Source organism: Diabrotica virgifera, chromosome 6 (assembly GCF_917563875.1).
Source record: "Diabrotica virgifera virgifera chromosome 6, PGI_DIABVI_V3a".
Classification (NCBI taxonomy): Eukaryota; Metazoa; Arthropoda; class Insecta; order Coleoptera; family Chrysomelidae; genus Diabrotica; species Diabrotica virgifera.
Window position 1 is genome coordinate 159,112,632 of NC_065448.1, and position 21,762 is coordinate 159,134,393.

At 34.2% G+C, this 21,762-nt stretch overlaps 1 protein-coding gene and 2 non-coding genes across 8 annotated transcripts in view; all 3 read right to left on the reverse strand.

Moving 5' to 3' along the window:
* LOC114335747 (collagen alpha-3(IX) chain-like) overlaps positions 1-21,762 on the reverse strand; it is a 408,590-nt gene that overhangs the window by 216,417 nt on the left and 170,411 nt on the right. The gene's annotated exons all lie outside the window — the stretch shown is intronic.
* Positions 143-226, reverse strand: Trnal-uaa (transfer RNA leucine (anticodon UAA)). Its single transcript has one exon. It is a non-coding gene; the product is annotated as a tRNA-Leu (tRNA).
* Positions 692-775, reverse strand: Trnal-uaa (transfer RNA leucine (anticodon UAA)). The gene has a single exon. It is a non-coding gene; the product is annotated as a tRNA-Leu (tRNA).

A 21,762-nucleotide genomic window follows, 5' to 3' on the forward strand; every position in this document is an offset into this window, starting at 1 on the left:
CGCCAGTAGGGTAACTGCCAGTAGGGTTGTGATTGTAGTTAATTATTGTGGTTTTACATCAATGTATAAAATATTCAGTAAAAAACATGAATATTTCTCATTTTTAATTGAATTAAACGAAACTGAAAACAAAATATTTATTTGTCAGGTGTGGGGTTCGAACCCACGCTCCCTCTCGGGAACCAGAGCTTAAATCTGGCGCCTTAGACCGCTCGGCCAACCTGACCGTCTGTCGAACCGGCGACAAATCAGTGGCGGATCTACAGGGGGAATACAAGAAGTTTCCTTTCCAAAAAGGTCCAAAATTATAGAAAAAATTGTTAAAAAATAAAAATTTATTAACTGATATGAAACTTAAACCATAAAACAGACAAATTCGACCCAATAAACCGGGTATTTAGGAACTTATATAATGCATGTAAGTTATTATTTTATGTCTTTTATGTAGTGTGGATTTATCTTTTTATTGTGTGTTTCATTGAAAAACGTTGACAAGGAAACTATGTATTTTTTACGCCATAAAATATAAGTAATTCAATCAAGATTTTTTACTGCCAGAAGGGTAAATTGTTTCTTATTGCAGATCATTGTGGTTTTATATCGATGTATAAAATATTCAGTAAAAAACATGCCATAAAAAGCCTCATATTTTTAATTTAATTATAAACGAATATAAAAACAAAAGATTATTTGTCAGGTGTGGGGTTCGAACCCACGCTCCCTCTCGGGAACCAGAGCTTAAATCTGGCGCCTTAGACCGCTCGGCCAACCTGACCGTCTATTAGACCGGTGACAAATACGTTGATAAACGTAGACTACGTATTTTGTACAATTGTGTTTTTGTTTATACGTAGAGGAAAGGCACCAAATTTGAGACAGGCGCTTAATTTGAGACACCGTCGTATATTTGTGTACGATGGGTTGACATCTAGTGAAAATATTGAAAACTGATCATTCTGTGAAGTTAGTAGTAGATCTGCTTTTAGTTGGCGCTTAGAAGTGACCGTTGTTGTTTTGTCGACGTTAATTTGATTTACACCATACACAAAGTTTTTCAGAATTTATAAAAACTTACAATACATCAAGGTAAGATGATTACATTTACTCCAGTAATTTTTTTTTTGGTAGTTTAATATTAGTTAATACATTTTATGCAAATTAAACGGTAATTGTGTGGCATACATAACCAACAAAAATCCGTTTTATTTTTTGACGGAAAAATCCTAATTTGAGACACCTGTAAGTTCCAAATTTGAGAGTGTCTCAAATTAGGACCCCGTGTGAAATTTTTAGTTTTATGTATTTTTTTGTTTGTAGATGCCGCAAAAAAATAAAAAATGGAATGCAAATGATATGATACGGGCTGTAAATACAGTAAGAAATAGAGAGATGGGCTATTTGAAGGCCTCAAAAGTTTTTGGAGTACCAAAAGGTACCTTAGAACGATATGTGAAATCAGACAAGATTCCAGAAGAACTCGTCGGGATATCAATTGGCCGCCGACCTATTCTTCCTTTGGAATTAGAAAATGAGTTGGTTGAGTATGCCCTAACTACGAAGCAACGTTATTTCGGGCTAAGAGCGCGTCAGCGCGTGATATAAAACGACTGGCATTTCAACTTGCAATACGAAACTAATACCACATCCATTTAGCGTAGTCAAAAAATCAGCCGGAAAGAAATGGTTGACACTCTTTCTGAAAAGGCATCCGACGCTTTCAATGCGTACTCCTCAGGGAATGTCATCTGCTCGAGTAAAATCGTTTACTCATGAAAATGTATCCAAGTTCTTTGACCTGTATAAACCAGAATATCTTATGCTTACTAACCCTGCACAACGTATATTCAATGTAGACGAAACAGGTATTACAATTGTTCAGCACAAACATAGCAAAGTCATTTCTATGAGAGGGAAGAAGCAGGTTTCGTCACTTACTTCAGCAGAAAGAGCAAGCTGATTACTGTTATTACATGTATGAATGCTGCAGGAGTTTTCGTACAACCATTTTTAATCTTCCCTAGAAAAAATATGAAAATAGAGTTGATGCTAGGAGCTCCCGCTGGAGCAGTCGCAGAATGCCATGTGTCAGGTTGGGTACAGGCCGATATTTTGACTAGATGGCTACAGCACTTCATAAAATTCACTAAACCTTCAGCTGCAAACCCTGTTCTTCTCGTCCTTGGTGGCCACTATTCTCATACGAGAAACGTTGCTCTAATAGATTTGGCCAAACAGAATCATGTGACGATTATTTGCCTCCCACCACATTCTACACATAAAATGCACCGTTGGATGTTGCTTTTATGGCACCGCTGAAAACTTAATACGCACAAGAAATAGAAAACTGGCTTTGAGAAAATCAGTTAAGTGTTGTGCCGCCTTATGCCATTGCCAGTATATTTTGTAAAGCGTATAACAAAGCGGCGACGATGGAAATATCTTGCAATGGTTTCCGAAAAACGGGACTGGTCCCTATTTGTCGCCATATTTTTAGGGACTTTGAATTTGGAATTCAAGAGCACTTGGAAACACAAAACGAAAGGGACGAACAAATAATAGAACCAAACCATGAACAACCAAATCATCCAATGCGAGAACATAGAACTCCTAGTCCACCACTACCTCATCAACAACTTGTGTTTTCGAAAGATATCTGTCCGATCCCTGCATACAAGAGAGACACCACTAAAAAGCCACAAGCCAGATCAGGAAAGGATTCAGTAATTACTCTAACACCCTACAAAGAAGAATTAGAGCAAAGTTTGCAGAAGAAAAAAACAAAAAAACTAGTACCCTAGCTAAACTTGGATTGTGTATTAGCTCCAGAAAAAAACACTTCAACAAAAAGTGTTAGATCAGAAAAAACAGCAACGTCCGAAGAAGAAATAGCAGTACACGAAGACGTAGGTCAACCTTCTACATCAAAAGGCAAAACATTAAGAAGGAAACGGAAAGTTTCTTCGAGTTCAAGTTCAGATAGCAGCGAAGACTTTCCATTAGCTGATTCATCGTCCGACGAAAGTGAAGAAAACGACGCGGAATGTCTATTTTGCACCGGAAAATTTTCCGACGATAAATATGGAGAACGATGGGCAAAGTGTTACCAATGTGGCAGGTGAGCACATGAAGACTGTGGAGAAATAAAGTCCAGCACATTTATTTGCCTTTTCTGCGAAGGAAAGGGCTTTTTTGAATAGTATCTCCAATTGGGGTACCTGTCTCAAATTTGGATACCTGGCTATCTCAAAATAGGCGACCTTTTATTTTTAATATTAAATGTCGCAAAAAAATTAAATGTATTTTTTTGCAAAAATATATGTCTTATTCGCTTTATTTATTTTTTGTTGTGTTGTAGAAACATTAAATTTAAGTTTTCGAAATAAATGTTTTAAAAACTTTTAAATATTCTGTTTTATATTTGTTTTTCAAAAAAAGTGTCTCAAATTTGGTGCCTTTCCTCTATTTATGCGTTTGCTAATAAGTTTAGTATATCTAAGGTGAGAGGTAGGTAGTAGTCTTCTTCTTTTTAAGTTCCATCTTCTATCGAATATTGGAAATCATGATGGCCATGTGGACCCTGTTGACTGCCGCTCTAAATAGCTCTGCACTACTGCATTCGAACCATTTCCTTAAGTTCTTAAGCTAGGATGTTCTTCGTCTTCCCACATTTAGCTTTCCTCGGATTTTGCCTTGCATAGTAAGTTGTAATAATGAGTATTTTTGCCCTCTCATCACAAGTCCCAAGAACTCAAGTTTTTGTCTTTTAATAATAGTTAATATTATTTCCGGTTTATTTCCTATCCTTCTAGTTACTTCCACGTTTGACATTCTTTGAATCCATGATATTCGTAGGATTCTTCTGTAACACCAAAATTTAACATTCAAATGAACTTGTTTTAATGTCCACGCTTCCAAGCCATAAAGAAGTGTAGAGAACACGTAACACCGAAGCATCCTTAGACGTAGTTCTAATCTTATATCCCGACAATAAAGAAACTATTAAGTTTGATGAATGATGCACGTGCTATTTCAGTAGATACGTGTCTTAATTTCTTTGGTTTGGTCCACATTTGATGTTATCCATGTTCCTAAGTATTTGTAGTTATCCATAAGTACTCTCAATTACAGTAACTTCAATAGTCAATTGGATGTTTGCGTGTGCTGATTTAGTCATGATCATGCATTTAGTTTTCTTTAAATTCATCTTCAGTCCGTACTCATGACAGCCAGGGCCGCCGCTAAAGTGTTGGCCGCCCGTGTGCAACTTAATATTTGCCGCCCCCCTTCCAACACTTTAGACCTTTCAACATAGGTATTTTAGTAGTATTTAAAGAAATGTGCAGGAGACCGTAACGCGTCTATGAATAATAATTGCTCTGATCTCGACGTTACTTTTAGACCTGGATCCCGCGTACAAAAAAAAGTTATTATTATGTCAATAATAATATACAGAAATGCAATCTTGCACTAATACCTACATGTGTATGTTTTCTTTACAAGACTACTTACATTCGGCATGCTTAATTATTTACTACTATATTTAAATATATAGGCCTGGATCCCGCGTACCAAAAAAAGTTGATTAATAGCTGAAAATTTGTCCATAGCTTAACGGTATCTAGTCGGACAAACTTTGATGTATGGGGACACTGGAACAGGGGAAGTTTTACTTGTGGAACAGGTTAAAAATTTGGAACGTCAGACAACGAAAACGTTCCAATATGATATAACTTCCAATTGATTTGTTACCATTTCATTAAACTCTCATGCAAAAATCAGACTGGTGTTTATCCCCAACTGGGCATTTTAATGAGTGGAACACGAAGAACATGTCAAATGACAGGAATCATGTTGGTTAGTAATAGCAGTCTGATTTTCGCATGAAAGTTTAATGAAAGGGTAACAAATCAATTGGATGTTCTGTCCGACAAAATACATGGGACGTTTTCGTAATCTGACGTTCTAAATTTTTAAACTGTTCCACAATTAAAACTTCCCCTGTTTCAGTATTCCCGTACATCAAAGTTTGCCCGACTAGACACCGTTAAGCTATTAACAAATTTTCAGTTTGCTATTAATCAACTTTTTTTCGTACGCGGGATCCAGGCCTATTTGAAATACAGTAGTGTGCAAAAGAAACGGACACACAACTATAATATTTATATTACAAACAAAATCGTTTATCAAAAGTGTGTCTAAAATCATCAATTTCTCAACTTAGACTGAACTATAACCCATCTATAACCATACATAAGCATAAACGAACAATATTATAACAGAGCAACCATCGAGTAATAAAAATGACTTTTTTAAACCATCGAGTAATAAAAACTACTTTTTTATTACTCAATGAGAGCAACTTAACAATCATTTGAAATCCGCCAGCCACTTTGAATTAAAAAACATTCCCGGCAGGGCAGGGTTGTAGTCGCAAATTAAGCAGTACCGGAACGCTATGACTTTGTGATATTACTTGTCATTACAGTGGTCAATTTTCCTTGAGGAACCCAAAAAACCAGTACTGTTCCGGTACGTTCCGGCTCCACTACATCCCTGATTGCCGGAACTACTTTATGACTAAAGCTGCAAAAGGCCAGTTCATATAATAAATAACATTTTCTGGCATTTTTGTTTAGATTGTTTGGAATATTAGAGTTCCTAGAAATATCTGAATCATTACTATTATTTAATTTTTTGAATTTATTTTCGGTTTAAAAAAGTATTATCATCAGTGGCCTGCTTTTGGCCGCCCCTATAATCGGCCGCCCGTGTGCGATGCACACTTCGTACACATGGTAGCGGCGGCCCTGGTGACAGCGTTCATTAAGGCGCATTATTATTGCATTACGTTCTGTAAATCATTGTTGTTATCTGTTATTATTACTGTATCGGTTGCAAAACATAAGCTGTTCAAAACTTCTCTATTGATAGATATACCTTCTATTGAATCTGAGAGCGCTTCTTGAAATACCGTTTCACTGTAGACATTGAAGAGTAGTGGGGACAGCACACAACCTTGACGGGCTCCTCTCTGTATTTTGATATCTTGGGTATCCTGGTTGTCAACTCTTACCTTGGCAGTTTGATTCCAATATACAGGGTGTAACAAAAATACAGGTCATAAATGAAATCACATATTCTGGGACCAAAAATAGTTCGATTAACTTACCTTAGTACAAATATGCTCATAAAAAAAGTTACAGCCCTTTGAAGTTACAAAATGAAAATCGATTTTTTCGAGTATATCGAAAACTATTGGAGATTTTTTATTGAAAATGGACATGTGGCATTCTTATAGCAGGAATATCTTAAAGAAAAATTATAGTCAAATTTGTGCACCCCATAAAAATTTTATGGGGGTTTTGTTTCCTTAAACCCCCCTAACTTTTGTGTACATTTCAATTAAATTATTTTTGTAGTACCATTAGTTAAATCCAATATTTTTAAAACTTTTTTGGCTCTTAGTATTTTTTCAATAAGGCAGTTTTTATCGAGTTGCGGCTTCCTTTTTAATATGTTTAGATTTTATGGGGGTTTTGTTCCTTTAAACCCCCCAAATGGTTGTGTACGTTCCAATTAAACTATTACTGCGATACCATTAGTTAAACACGGTGTTTTTAAAACTTTTTTGTTTCTTTGTATTTTTTCGAGAAGGCACCTTTTATCGAGGTGTGGCTTCTTTTTTAATACGGTTCAAAATATACCTAAAAATGTAAATCATAAATAAATTTTCATATTATTATGGTAGGGGAGCAAAGTATGCTAAATGTGCAGTCACTCGAGCGCTTTGGGGACCTATTGGGATGTGAAGAGTAGGTATTAAAATTAAAAAAAGTTAAGTAAAGTTTTCCATTTTAGCGGGCGCTCGCCATTTTTTAATTTAATTTTCCATTTCCAACAATCGTTTTTTCCGATTATAACGCCATCTATCCATAATTCAAAAAAATGTTTCGAATAAAAGTTACTTATTTTTACGTAAGAAATCCAAATCTGCAATAAAAAATGAGGGTTCCTATTTAAGATTTTAAAGTAGCCCCCACCCCACCTCCGTAGGGGGTCGTGTTTGATACCATTCGATAGATTTTTCAAAAATATTGAATAAGTGTATTTTACAGTTTTTCGATTTGATCTTCATTTCGCGAAATATCGCGGGATTCGTATTTAAAATATTAAATTTACCCCCACCCCTCTCCGTGGGAAGTCGTGTTTGGTATCATTCGATAGATTTTTAAAAAATATTAAGCACATATTTTTTAGTTTTTCGATCTGTCATTCATTTCGCGAAATATTCGCTTTTTTCTTGTGAAACTTTGGGACCCACCCATTTCCTTATGCCCGGCTCAAATCGTCAGATTTTTTAAATATACACTCTTTTGCATGTGCTTAACTTACCTTATCTTAATCTGACAATTTCGAGTTTTTTTAAGGATAGATTTTTTTTTTCGAGCCCCCTTAACGAACTCCCCTGTGTTAAGAGCCAATATATGGTAGAAGTATATCTGCAGGGTACCAGATTTCTCCCCATATGATAATATGACGCGCTCGAGTAACAGCAAAAATCCCCGCTTGGGCTCCCCTACCATTACCAAGTCTCCATAATCGTACTTAACCATATACAAATATGTGGTGCATTTGAAAAATATTCAAAATATCTTGATAAAAACTGACTTTTCGAAAAAGTACTAAGAGGCAAAAAAGTTTTAAAAACATTGTGTTTAACTAATGGTACGACAATAAAAATTAAATTGGAACGTAGACAAAAGTTTAGGGGGGTTTAAAGGAACAAAACCCCCATACATTTTTTATGGGGTGTGTAAATTTCACTATAATTTTTTCTTAAGATGCTGCCATAATAGTGCCACATGTCTATTTTCCATAAAAAATCTCTAATAGTTTTCGATATTGGAAAAAATCGATTTTCATTTTGTAACTTCAAAGGGCTGTAACTTTTTTTGTGCGCATTTGTACTAAGGTAAGTTAGGTTCAATCGAACTATTTTTGGTCCCAGACTATGTGATTAAATTTATTACCTGTATTTTCGTTACACCCTGTATATTAGATATAATTTTCATATCATTTTTTTATAGGTAGGTAGTAGTAAGAGTAGGTATAAGTCAGTTTTTGTTGGTTTCGAGGATTCTTGATCATCTGATCTGTGATTGGTTTCTCCACACATTCTTAAGCCGCCTATCCATTTCGCGAGGCTGAGAAGGAGGAAACGTTTTAGCTATGATATCTGGATCAATTTGGGATAAATGATTAATGGATTTTTGAATACCTCAATAACCTCGTTCAAAGGATTTTTTCTGACTACATTAATGTAGGATTCGTTAAAGACACTCGTAATAAAAGTCCGTATGATGCTTAACAGTTTTAATTAATAAAATAGACAACTAAATTATAGGTACTGATCTTCTTTACGTGCCATCACCGCTACGGAGGTTGGCAATCATCACGGCTATTCTGATCTTAATCTTAGGTACTGATAAGTTGACGAAATGTAAAAGTGATCATGTGAAATTAAAGCGGCCACAATTTCCTCGTTCTAACAAAAGAAAATGTATTTGGAAATAATCGCGTCTAATTACTATCGATATTAAAATCGGCTTGTCAAAATACCCGTCTTAAAGCATCTCTTTAAGTTGCGTCTTTTTCAATTATTCCAAATAACACGTCCGTCGAGGTTCTGATGGTAAAACCGACTGAAAATATTGAAACACACCAACTAAAAACTGTTACTTCTAATCCGCCTATTCTTCACGCTTAAATTAGTTTCCCCTGATAACTAAACTATTAAAACCCTAACTGCATTAAGTTCGTTTCCTATTAGTAATAAAAATTGGTCATGGCGGCGACTGTTTTTCTTATGTCTTACCTACGAGTCATTATCCACTGTAGTTTTCTAGCCCCACTATAATGTTGTTCTGAAGCTATTTCCTTGTGGCATTTTTATGATTAATTATTTATATGGGAAATAAGCCACAATTAAAATGAAAAAAATAATTTTATTAACGTTTCGACGCCCAAATCGGGTGCCGTTGTCAAAATACAAAATATTACTAAAATAAACAAAAGTGTTGTTGCTAAGCAAAAAAATTCTTCTAATAATTTATTTAATCTCACTCATTTATATTGGCAATTCAGACATATATTATACATTTTAAAGTAGAAGACTTTAAAATGATATTGCCAATATTTATTTTTTTCATTTTAATTGTGGCTTATTTCCCATATAAATAATTTACCCCACTATAATAATCCCCAATTAGCTACACACACATCTGTGCCTATATACCTACATATTTTCGTATGCGTGGGACCCTTATTTCGTGCTCGTAATAATAATTAAAAAATCTATACAAGAAACTTAAAATCTTTCTTTCTTTCTCCCCTTCCTTATACCCTTTCAGGTGTCGGATTTGGGTTTGGTTTACATATTCACCCATCTCTTCCATTCTTTTCTGTCTTGTGCTATTAGTTTCATTTCTTCTAGCGTTTTCTGTTTAATTTTTCCTGCTTCTACTATTTGCTGTATCCATTTTTGTGTCTCATCTCAATTGCATTTATCCTACTATTATGTTTTTTCTGTAAAGTCCAATTTTCGCTCGTATACGGTATCGTCGGTATCACAATCGTATTATATATTTTAATTTTTGTTTCGTGGGGCAATTCTTTTTTCCTTAGAACTGGCGCTAGTGCGTAGCACAGTTTGTTTGATTTTTTAGTTCTATTTGTTATATTACGGTTGAAAATTTAGTAGTAACGTTTGTTGAGTTTTGGTTGTTTATAACCGATTATTTTGTCCTTGGAGGATGTATAATTTGTATGTTTGGATGTATATGCTTTTTGTGTGAGTCAGTGAGAGAAGATTTTTGTTGTAGAGTTTTTTTTTTTGTTTTGAACGCCTTGTTAGAAAATCAACAACGTTCATTCTTTTTTTTTTCAATAAACATTTTTGAGAAAGCACTTGAAGCCTGGTCGGCGATTTGGATTCCCAGTTTTTTTAATTGAAATGGTACTTTTTCAATCCTTTGGTGGGATGTACTGGGAATTCTCTTATTGAGGTATCCGTTGGTGTGCTGGAAATTTGGGGCACGTAAAGATTTGTCTTGGAAAATCCTCTAGAGATTAATTCGATGTTTATTGATGGCCAGGCTGAGAGTCGTGTAATAGACCCTTTTGTATGTTAAAGGGTGTTCCGGTAGTACAAAATTGTATGTATTTATCGATCCTGTTTAAAGAAGTAGTAGAAGTACATTTATTTACCAGATTTACATTTATTCAGTATATTGGAAATAATAAATTTGGCAGATTTATTTAGAAGTTCGATATTTGACGTGACATTTTGACAAAATTTAAGGAAGATTGCAGTGTGTTTATCCAGGCAAATGATTTTTTTTATTTAAGGAAATAAGGACGGTAATAGATTTTATTTTATTTTATGGGAGAAAACAAGAAAGAACAAGGTACAATTTAGATTGGGTTAAGGGGTCTAAAAAGGGGACTAAAATACAATGATTTTTATATTTATGTGAAGGAAACAGCTGGTTCTGGTTTATTTTTTTTAATTAATTACTTACTTTTGTTCTTATAAACTATTGAAATCAAAATTAATATTTGTATGTAAAAAGGGACTTAAAATTTTGTTGACATTATATTCTCTATAGTTATCTAGTGTTTTATTTGAACTGTCATGTCTCATGCTCATCTAAATCAAACCAACTAATTAAAAATAATAATTCCGACTGAGAAATAGCTGTGGTACATTTTTGGCGGCCAACTTAAGGGGCTTTTCAACCACCCGAGATTTTTATTTTTTTTTAGATAGTTCAAGTAAGACATAGGTTACGTAGAGTTACAGAAGTTGAAAATTAATAATCAAAAGTTAAATGTACTTTTATTTAAAGTGAGGTAGAGGTTTTCTTGTCTTATTTTTTTTGTGTATTTTAATTTCTCTAAAAGAAAATGTCGTTTAAACTTGATGTTGACCGTTTGGTCAAAGACGAACTTGAAGTTGAGTTGCAAATGAGAGGTATTATTTTGACTAATTGTAAGGTAGAAGAGTTAAAGAGTACTTTGCGTAGTTGCCTTGTTTTAGAAAAATTTGGCAAAATCCCTAACTTTGATTTACCTCCTGATATTCCTGCTGAGTTGACAAGTTGTGAAAATAAATTAAAAGAGATTCTGAATATTATTAATGCTTTTACAGGTACTGCAAACCAAATAAGAAGGATTGAGACTAAGTTTGCACATCTTTCAGGTAGATTGAACCGTATTCACAGTACAGACACTGATGAAATGTCAAAGCGTTCTGCATTGTTAAAGAAATTGATGGATTTGATAGGTGAATATACTACTAAGTCTAATGTTTTGAAAACTAGTAATGTTGTTTCTGTAGAGATGCCTACTGATCCTAATTTTTATCATCATATTGATTTATCAGGTCTTAATTTAAATGATCCTAATGGTAATTCTACCCCTACTAGAAATATTTCTGCACCGAATGTGAGTAACCAAACAAATTAAACTTCGAATTCAACAGTTAATCCCATTGTTTCCTTGTCATCTAATAATTTTCCTTCAGAACCTGTATATAAGTGGGGAATTAAGTATTCTGGTAAACCGCAAAATTTTTCTGTATTTCTTGAAGAAGTTGAGGAGTATTGTAGGTCACGTAATGTAAATAAAGTTCAGTTATTTTCTTGTGCTAGAGATTTATTTACTGGTAACGCTTTAGGTTTTTATAAATTGTATAGGAACTATGCTAGCAACTGGGATAGTTTAGTTAGCCTAATGAAGGAAGAATTTACCCTTTCTGCAGATGAGATCTGGCAGGATATTCTTCATACTACTCAGGAATCTAACGAATCTATTGGTATGTTTGTTGCCAAGATGACCAGTAAGTTCGAACAAATGCCAACACCAGTTCCGGACAGTTTAAAAATGCAGGTGTTACTTAAAAACATTTTACCTTTTTATCAGGAAAGATTAACTTTAGTCGAAGTAAAGAGTCCTTTTGATTTAATTGACTTGTGTCGAAAAATTGAGCAAACTCGAATTAATATTGAGTCGTTTAAGCCTTCTTCTAGTAGTAGAGCTAATTCTTCTCGTCATCACGTTGTACAAGAAGTAGAGGCGTTTGTACCTAAATGCTGGCGCTGTAATGAGTATGGTCACGTGGTTAAGGACTGTAAGAGGCCAAAACGTGTGTTTAGATGCTTTGGTTGTAACAAGGAAGGTTTTACTAAAAATACTTGTCCTCAATGTAATTCACAGAATCGTAACAATAATAATTCTAGAACTGGAAACAATTCTGGAAATAATTCGGGAAACGGCAACCGGAGATAGTGGACGACCGGGCTATCTCGAATCGGAACGGACAGTTAACGGTCGATAAGGAAGAAGGTAGTGATAATTTTTATTCATTTAAGTTAGTTTTAGATTATATTTTAGCACAGAGTAATGACAGTGAATGTCCTTATGTAGAAGTTGATATCTTAGGTAAGACAGTATTCGGTTTATTGGATTGTGGAGCCAATAAAGTTTTTGTAAATATGCCTACATGGGAGATTTTACGTAGTTTAGGTGTACATTTAAAAACTGTTCCAGATGGGTCTTGCAGAGTTGCGGATGGTAGTCAGAGTCCTTTATTAGGTGTAGCTTCGGTGCCTATAAAACTTCGTGATGTTGTTAAGGTAATTGATGTTTTCGTTTGGCCACAGTGTAGACACTCTTTAGTACTAGGTGTAGATTTCTGGGTGCGAATGGGTATTGTACCAGATTTACGAAAAGGAGAGTGGTTTTTCTCTTCGGAAGTTATGAGTGTTCCAGTGGTTAATTCGATACAATCGGAATCTGAACTTCTACCAGAGCAACGTAAACAGCTTAACGAACTCGTTGATTCTTATTTTTCTAGTATCGACCCAGACAAATTAACTTGTACTAATGTAGTTCAACACAAAATTGTAGTTAGTCAACAAGAACCAATCAAGCAGAGGTTTTATCCGGTATCACCAATTAAGCAGGGTATGATCAACAAGGAGCTGGAGAAAATGCTGAAGCTTGGTGTTGTCGAACAGTCACACAGCGGATGGTCTTCACCAGTGTTGCTGGTACCTAAAAAGAATGGGGAATGGCGTTTTTGCGTTGATTTTAGGAAAGTAAATCGTGTTACTGAGCGTGATGCTTATCCTTTACCCTATATAAATAGCATTTTAAGTAAGTTAGGTGGAGCTAGATATTTGTCAACAATGGACATTAAGAGTGCCTATTGGCAGGTGGGTCTTACTGAAGAGAGCAAGCAGTACACGGCGTTTACTGTGCCAGGGCGTGGACTTTTCCAGTATTGTCGTATGCCTTTCGGATTGCACAACGCTCCAGCTACGTTTCAAAGATTAGTAGATAATCTATTAGGTCCTGAACTCTCTGAGTATGTTTTTGTGTACTTAGATGATATATGTCTGGCTACGTCAACTTACGATAAACATGTCGAAGTCTTGACAGAAATCTTTGCCAGATTGAAAAAAGCCAATTTGACCCTTAATAAAGAAAAATGTTCTTTCTGTGTGTCAGAACTTAAATACTTGGGTTATGTTGTTAACTCTAGTGGTCTGTCTGTAGATCCGGCAAAAGTAGAGGCCATGTAGAAAAAAGAACAAGAAGTTCGTTTGGGACAAAGCTTGTGAGGAAGCTTTTCAGAGTATTAAAGACGCTCTTGTCTCAGCACCTATTTTGTCTAGTCCTAATTTTGACAAACCTTTTTACGTACAAACTGATGCGTCAGCGTATGGTCTTGGAGCTGTCCTTACTCAAAAGTATGATGAAACTGAACATGTAATTTGTTATTTGTCTAGAACTCTAAATAGAGCCGAGAGAAACTATAGCAGTGTTGAGCGTGAATGCCTCTGTGTTTTGTGGGCGTGTGAAACTTTACGAGCTTATCTAGATGGTTATAAGTTCTACGTAATCACTGATTGCTACTCGTTGTTATGGTTGGACAATTTGAAGGACCCTCAAGGACGACTTGGTAGATGGGCCTTACGTCTGCAACAGTTTGACTATGAAGTACTGCATCGCAAAGGTAAGGATCACATAGTTCCTGACACCCTTTCGCGAGCTTTAGAACTACCTGTTGATAGTGTACATATGATAAATTCTGTAGAAATAAGTAATGTTCAAGCAATAAACCCCGAATGTGACGAATATGATTTTTCTTCTACCAGTGATAAATGGTATAAGAAAATGTGTAATAATGTAAATAAAAATCCTTTAAAATTTGTCAGATGGAGACTAGCAAATAATAAGTTGTATAAATATATTGATCAAGATTTTCCGAGTTTAAGAGATGATTGTGAATATTGGAAACTTGTAGTTCCAAAAGATTTTCGAGATAAGATACTTCAGAGGTGTCATGATTCTTGTGTTTCAGGTCATTTAGGTATCTACAAAACATTTCATCGTGTATCTCGCCTTTTCTATTGGCCTTTTATGAAAATGGACATTACGAAATATATAAGGAAATGTGAGGTTTGTTTAAGGACGAAGCCTGAACAGAAAAGTCCTGCAGGACATATGGGACAGGCTGTCGAACCCACAAAACCTTGGGAGATCATCAGTATGGACTTATTTGGACCATTGCCCAGAAGTTCAGCTGGTAATACTTGGATTTTGGTAGTTACTGATAAGTTCAGTAAATTTCCTCTTTTATTCCCTCTGAGAAAGGCAACTGCCACTTCTATAAGTAAAATTTTAAAAGAAAATGTATTTCTTTTGTTTGGTGTTCCCAGAGTCTTAAAATGTGATAATGGAAGTCAGTTCAAAGGTAATATTTTAAGATCTTTTTGTCAAGAGTTTGGAATCAGATTTCTTTTTACTCCAAATTTTACCCCTCATCCAAACCCTACTGAACGAATTAATCGTATCATGAAAACCATGTTGATGGCTTATGTTAAAGATAATCATAGGTTGTGGGATGTTAATTTACCTGAACTAGGTTGTGCTATTAGAACTGAAAAACATGAGGTGACAGGTCAAACACCATACTTCATTAATTTTGGTTGTGAGATGATGACTCATGGAAGTGAATATCATCTAAAAATAGGGAATGAAGAAAATAAACAACGTGTGTATGATCGTTCTAAAAATATGAATAGGTTGAGAGACTGGGTTAAGAAGCGGATTGATAAAGCTTCAGATAACACCAGAGAAAGATATAATTTAAGAAGAAGGGATGTTCATTTTAAGGAAAATGATTTAGTTTGGAAAAAGAACTATGTTCTTTCTGATAAAGCTAATTATTTTACATCTAAGTTTGCTGATAGATTTGTTGGACCTTTTAGAGTAAAGCGTAAGGTTGGTTATTGTACATATGAATTAATAAATGATAATGGTAAGTCTATTGGTCACTGGCATGTGAAAGACTTGAAACCTCACCCACAGAACTCTGATAGCCACGTTGAATCGGATTCTGATGTAGATAGTGTAACATAGTATGTATTTTTAACAAGTTTCTTTGGGATTCAATTCAAAGAAACTTAATTTTCTTTCCGGAAGGAAAGGTGGAGTTATTACGGTTGAAAATTTAGTAGTAACGTTTGTTGAGTTTTGGTTGTTTATAACCGATTATTTTGTCCTTGGAGGATGTATAATTTGTATGTTTGGATGTATATGCTTTTTGTGTGAGTCAGTGAGAGAAGATTTTTGTTGTAGAGTTTTTTTTTTGTTTTGAACGCCTTGTTAGAAAATCAACAACGTTCATTCTTTTTTTTTTCAATAAACATTTTTGAGAAAGCACTTGAAGCCTGGTCGGCGATTTGGATTCCCAGTTTTTTTAATTGAAATGGTACTTTTTCAATCCTTTGGTGGGATGTACTGGGAATTCTCTTATTGAGGTATCCGTTGGTGTGCTGGAAATTTGGGGCACGTAAAGATTTGTCTTGGAAAATCCTCTAGAGATTAATTCGATGTTTATTGATGGCCAGGCTGAGAGTCGTGTAATAGACCCTTTTGTATGTTAAAGGGTGTTCCGGTAGTACAAAATTGTATGTATTTATCGATCCTGTTTAAAGAAGTAATAGAAGTACATTTATTTACCAGATTTACATTTATTCAGTATATTGGAAATAATAAATTTGGCAGATTTATTTAGAAGTTCGATATTTGACGTGACATTTTGACAAAATTTAAGGAAGATTGCAGTGTGTTTATCCAGGCAAATGATTTTTTTTATTTAAGGAAATAAGGACGGTAATAGATTTTATTTTATTTTATGGGAGAAAACAAGAAAGAACAAGGTACAATTTAGATTGGGTTAAGGGGTCTAAAAAGGGGACTAAAATACAATGATTTTTATATTTATGTGAAGGAAACAGCTGGTTCTGGTTTATTTTTTTTAATTAATTACTTACTTTTGTTCTTATAAACTATTGAAATCAAAATTAATATTTGTATGTAAAAAGGGACTTAAAATTTTGTTGACATTATATTCTCTATAGTTATCTAGTGTTTTATTTGAACTGTCATGTCTCATGCTCATCTAAATCAAACCAACTAATTAAAAATAATAATTCCGACTGAGAAATAGCTGTGGTAGTTATTTCGAGGTCTATTTTCCCATCATTGGTAATTATACTTCCAAGATAATCATATGCGGTAACTATTTCCAGGTGAGTATATTTTCATTTTATATTTACTTCATTTTCTTCCTTTTCACCGATGACCATTATTTTACTTTTCTCGATGTTTATTTCCATTTTTAATTTCTCTATTTCTTCTGTCCATATGTTTATAAGTTTTTGCATTTTTGTCACGGAATCTGCTATAAGGATTATGTCATCCGCATACAATAAGGCTTCTATTTTTATTGGCTGCAATCTTTGGTATCCTATTGTTGTCTGTATTTGGTTCATTCTTTCTCCAGTATTTCTAGTCAATTGTTTCATGACTATTATGAATAGTAGCGGACTAAGACTGTCTCCTTGTTTGATACCTCTTTCCCAATTTAATTCTTCAGATCTTTCTCCTGCTATCTGTACACGTCCTTTTACTACTATATATATATATATATATATATATATATATATATATATATATATATATATATATATATATATATATATATATATATATTGTTATATTTCTATTTGATATGAAAATTAAATTTTGATAATTATAAACAGAATTCAATTTAATATAAAATATTTTCAATTTTCTCAACCACGGGCATATAAATTTAGAACAACCTGTATACAACAAATTGTTATATTTAATTTTAAGAAGTGATTAAACGAAACTCGGGACAATGCGCTTAGAATAAACAAAGTGAATGGCGCGTACCATTATCGTTGTTCGCGGAAGGTTCGATCATTAGCCTATGCTAAATAAAACTCAAGTGAAATCGATAATAGGTCATTATCGTTGTTCGCGGAAGGTTCGATCATTAGCCTATGCTAAATAAGACTCAGTTGAAGTAGATAATAGGTCATTAAATTTTGTAAATAGTAGAAAGTAATTTTAGAATGGGAATTTACTATTTTTTTTTTTTGAAATCCATTAAGCATATTTAGAAAGATTAAAAATTGGTTTTGAGGAATACTGCGAATGAGAGTTGGTGGTGGAAGGTTGATTTGTGAATCTGGAAGGGATATTTAGAAAGTAGGGGAATGAATGACAAATAGAGATCAGAATGTTTTGAGCTGTCGAGAAGAGAAGTCCAGTAGTAGACGGTAGTGTACGGAGAGTGAGAAAGCCGGTGTAGTTCCGTGAGTGTGGAGTATCTATCGTGGAACGAGAGGTAGGCCAGGTTGAGAGTAAAAGAACCTCCTTGAGCCAAGAGTGTCCCGGTAGCTGACTGCAGTTTCGAAAAAGGTAGAATACAGCATCACGACAGAAGCAGGAACGAGAGCTATACGAGCTAGTTTTCAAAGGAGAACATTACTGAAAGCCAGGACGAGGTTTTGATCGCAGCCAAGGATAGCAGGAAACGGGTCTTGTGTGAAGACATTCTCAGTTCACCAGAAAAAGGTCAGTCTCATTTGTTTGGACATGAATGTATGGGTTTTTCGTATTAAATACCACATTATAAATTGAAGAACATAATAAATAATATCAGAAAAGCTTCATCAAACTTAAATAGAATTGTTGCTAATAAATCATAATAGTTAAATGTTAATAAAAAACTTTCAATTGGAAACCAAAAGGAAATAAGATTCCCATTTGTAAATGTTATGTTTAAGAAAAATAAGATCTAGCAAATATTAAGCAGTGATTGCCATTTAAATAAAATAAACAATATTTTGATTATAATTGTAACCCATATGTGTGTATTATTTTACTCTTTTCTTTCCTATCCCGATTAGGAACCATTGAGAAATACTTAGAAGCCACGAGAGTAAGTAATTAATTTTATAATTCGCCCTGAGATTGAAAACATATTGATATGTGATCTGGTAAATTAATTAGATTATGATTAATGCATTGATTAAATTAAATGACATATAAGAATATTATCTCATATCAATAATCAAGATCTCATCAATATATATATATATATATATATATATATATATATATATATATATATATATATACTTTCAATTATTTTTATCAGTGTAATTGGTACTTTCATGTTCTGCAAGCATTTCCATATAATTTATACTTTCTATAGAGTCGAATGCTGCACTTAGATCTATGAATGCTAGAATGAGCTTTTCCCCCGAGTCAATACTTCTTTCTATTATATTTCTAATGATGTAAATGTTATCGTTTGTCTGTCTATCTGGTCTAAACGCTGCTTGTTATTCTTCCAGTTCTTTTTCTACCTCTTGTCTTAGCGTCTTCTCTACTATTTTCGTGTATATTTTAAAACACACCGATGATAAACATATTGCTCTATAATTTTAGCAGTTGACGTGTTCTCCCTTTTTGTATATTGGCACTATAAGGTTACTTTGCCAGTCATTTTCAACAACCAGTTTATCCCTTCTTCTCCCATGTACTTGACCATTTCCGGGTCTATGTCATCATCCCCTACAGCTTTACCTATTTTTACGTTTGATAATTCCTGTATTACTTCTTCTCTACTTATTTGCTCTAATTCTTTGTTCTCGTTATCTTGATATGTTTCATTTCGATCATCTATTGTTTCATTTCTAAATTTGTTTTCATAGTATTCTTTCCATACTTTAGCTATCTGTTCTGGATTTGTTTGGATTTGGTTTGTTGTATCCCTTACGGCTGTTATTTCTGTATGTTTTCCTTTTTTCATGTCTGATTGTTGTCCAGAAGCTTCTATTGTTTGTTACATAGTTTTCCTGTAATTCTTCTCTAAACTCTTCCCACGTCTTTTTTTGCTTGTCTTATGGTGTTTTTCGCTAATCGTCTCAGCCTTTTGTATTCTTCTTTATCTTCTTCCAGCTCGGTTTCAATTTATTTTTTCCATGCTATTTTCTTTTTCTTCTTTGCTGTTTTAACTTCATTGTTCCACCACCTCGTTCTTTTATGGTGTTTGTTATGTTTTCTGATTCCACATATTTCTGTTGCTGTAGACTTTATGACTACTTTGAAGGCATTCCATCTTTCCTCCAGTGTCCATGCCTCTTTTTGGTTTTCTAGTCGTCTTAATCTTCTATTTGTTTTTTCTTTGTAATATTCTCGCACCTTTTCTAATTTGAGCTTATTTACTTTTACTCTTTGGTAATCTTTTCTTTTCACCTTCTTTATTTTTTCATCCTCGAGTTTTGCAGTAACCATCCTGTTCTCTGTAGCTAGTTCCGGTTCCTTTTCAGTTAAGACGTTATGTATTTTATCTTCTAGGTTTCTCCTATAAACTATGTAATCTATCAAACTTTTCGCTCTTCTCTCTTCCGCCACGAACGTATATTTGTCTTCCATGTTTTGGTTTGTAAATGTGTTTCCTATTAGTAGGTCATTTGCGTGACAGAAGTCTAGCATTTTGACACCATTCCTGTTCAAACATTCCTCTCCGTATTTTCCACTGCACCCTAATCCTTTGTTGACATCCTTGCCCACTCTTAAATTCCAATCTCCTAAAATTATGATTTTCTCTCTCGATTCTCTCAATTTGTCTAGTGCTCTTTGTAGTTCATTGTAGAATTCTGTCATCGTTTCTTCATCTCTGCCTTCAGTTGGTCCATATAATTGTATGAATCCTATTTTGTCTTTTAGGTCAATTTGGATTGTTATAATTCTAGATGATGATGTTTTATAGTATGTTATTCTTGGTTCTAGTCTGTTATTTACTATTATACCAACTCCTTCCTTTGCTCTTCGTCCCTGCGGTATACTCCTAAATAATAAAGACTAAATTCCTCATTTAGATTTATGTGCCCACCTCCTACCTTTTTTGTTTCGCTTATTCCCATTATTTGGATACTCATTTTTTCCATTTCTTCAGTTATTTCTATTTCCTTTCTATTTAGAGAGGTCACGTTCCATGTTGCTATTCCTATTTGTTCTGATTCGTCATTTACAAAATTAGTATTTGATTTTTCATTATTGTTACTACTACTACCTACTACTACTACCTACTACTACTACCTACTACTACTATTTATACTACCTATACTACCAATATTTCCACCACCCATCCTATTTCTATTATTATGTTTAACATTTGAATTCCCAAACCTAATCAAGTCTATACGTATATTTTTATTTGTCCAGTATATTCGTAATTTGCTTGTTTTCTGATCCTTGTCTGCCCTCTACTTCGTCTCTTCTCTGTCGCTCTGCTAGTATTTTGGACTCGTTACCTCCACTACTGTTTCCTCATTGTAGTTCCATCTCCATTCCTTACCATCCACTGTAATTTTGTTGTACCCCATTTTCACTGTTTTTCCTTTATCTCTTATCTCCCTTGCTTTGTCTCTTAGAGATTTCATTTTTCTCTCTTTTTTTTTGTAAGGTCCTCTGTTATCCATATTTTCTTGGTTTCAACATTTTTTAGTTTGTTCCTATTTCGTAGAATGGCTGTTTTTTCTTCTTCGTTTCCTAGTTCTATTAAGCATGTTCTAATTCCAATCTTACATGCATGCTCTTTTAATATTAATTCTAAGATACAATAGAACTTAAAATCTAAGATACAATATTTAAAATACTACATTAATGATTTTCATTTTTCCTTGGTTAAAGAGTGCACATGTATCACAGCCACTGAAGGCATGCAAAAATTAAATATGATCTGCAGCCGTTTTATCTATGGTAATTTCAGTGGAATACCTACATATATTTGTTGGGAAATATTTCCTTTTCCTGGTTTAAGAAACTACACGTTTGACTGCGTACATAGAACTGTGAACAGAATCAGAATAAGCTGGTGAAACATTTATTGCGGTATTGATGATTAGCGTATCCGCATCTTCCGTGGCTTGTGAGACCATGAATTTTTTCGCTTCAGATTTTGTCTTCAATATTCTAATGACGCGATACTTGTTCGCATCATTCCCCAGGAATTTATTTTGTGATACAATCATTGTCTCGTCAAAAAGTATGTCTACTGAAGCAGCTATTCGTGATCGTCGGGATCGCTCCGTGTATTTGGTACTACGGTTTGCTACATCTTCAGGATATACGTCGAATACGATTATGTACGATTATGAATACGTGATGTAGTTACTGCAAATGGATGAAAATGGTTCACCGCGATGCCAAATGACTCGGTGTACCTATTAGTCCATGTAGTGAGACCGCTCCCGTCTGAAAAACATTTCTAATTCGGTTTCTCTGCGGATTCATATTAAAAAA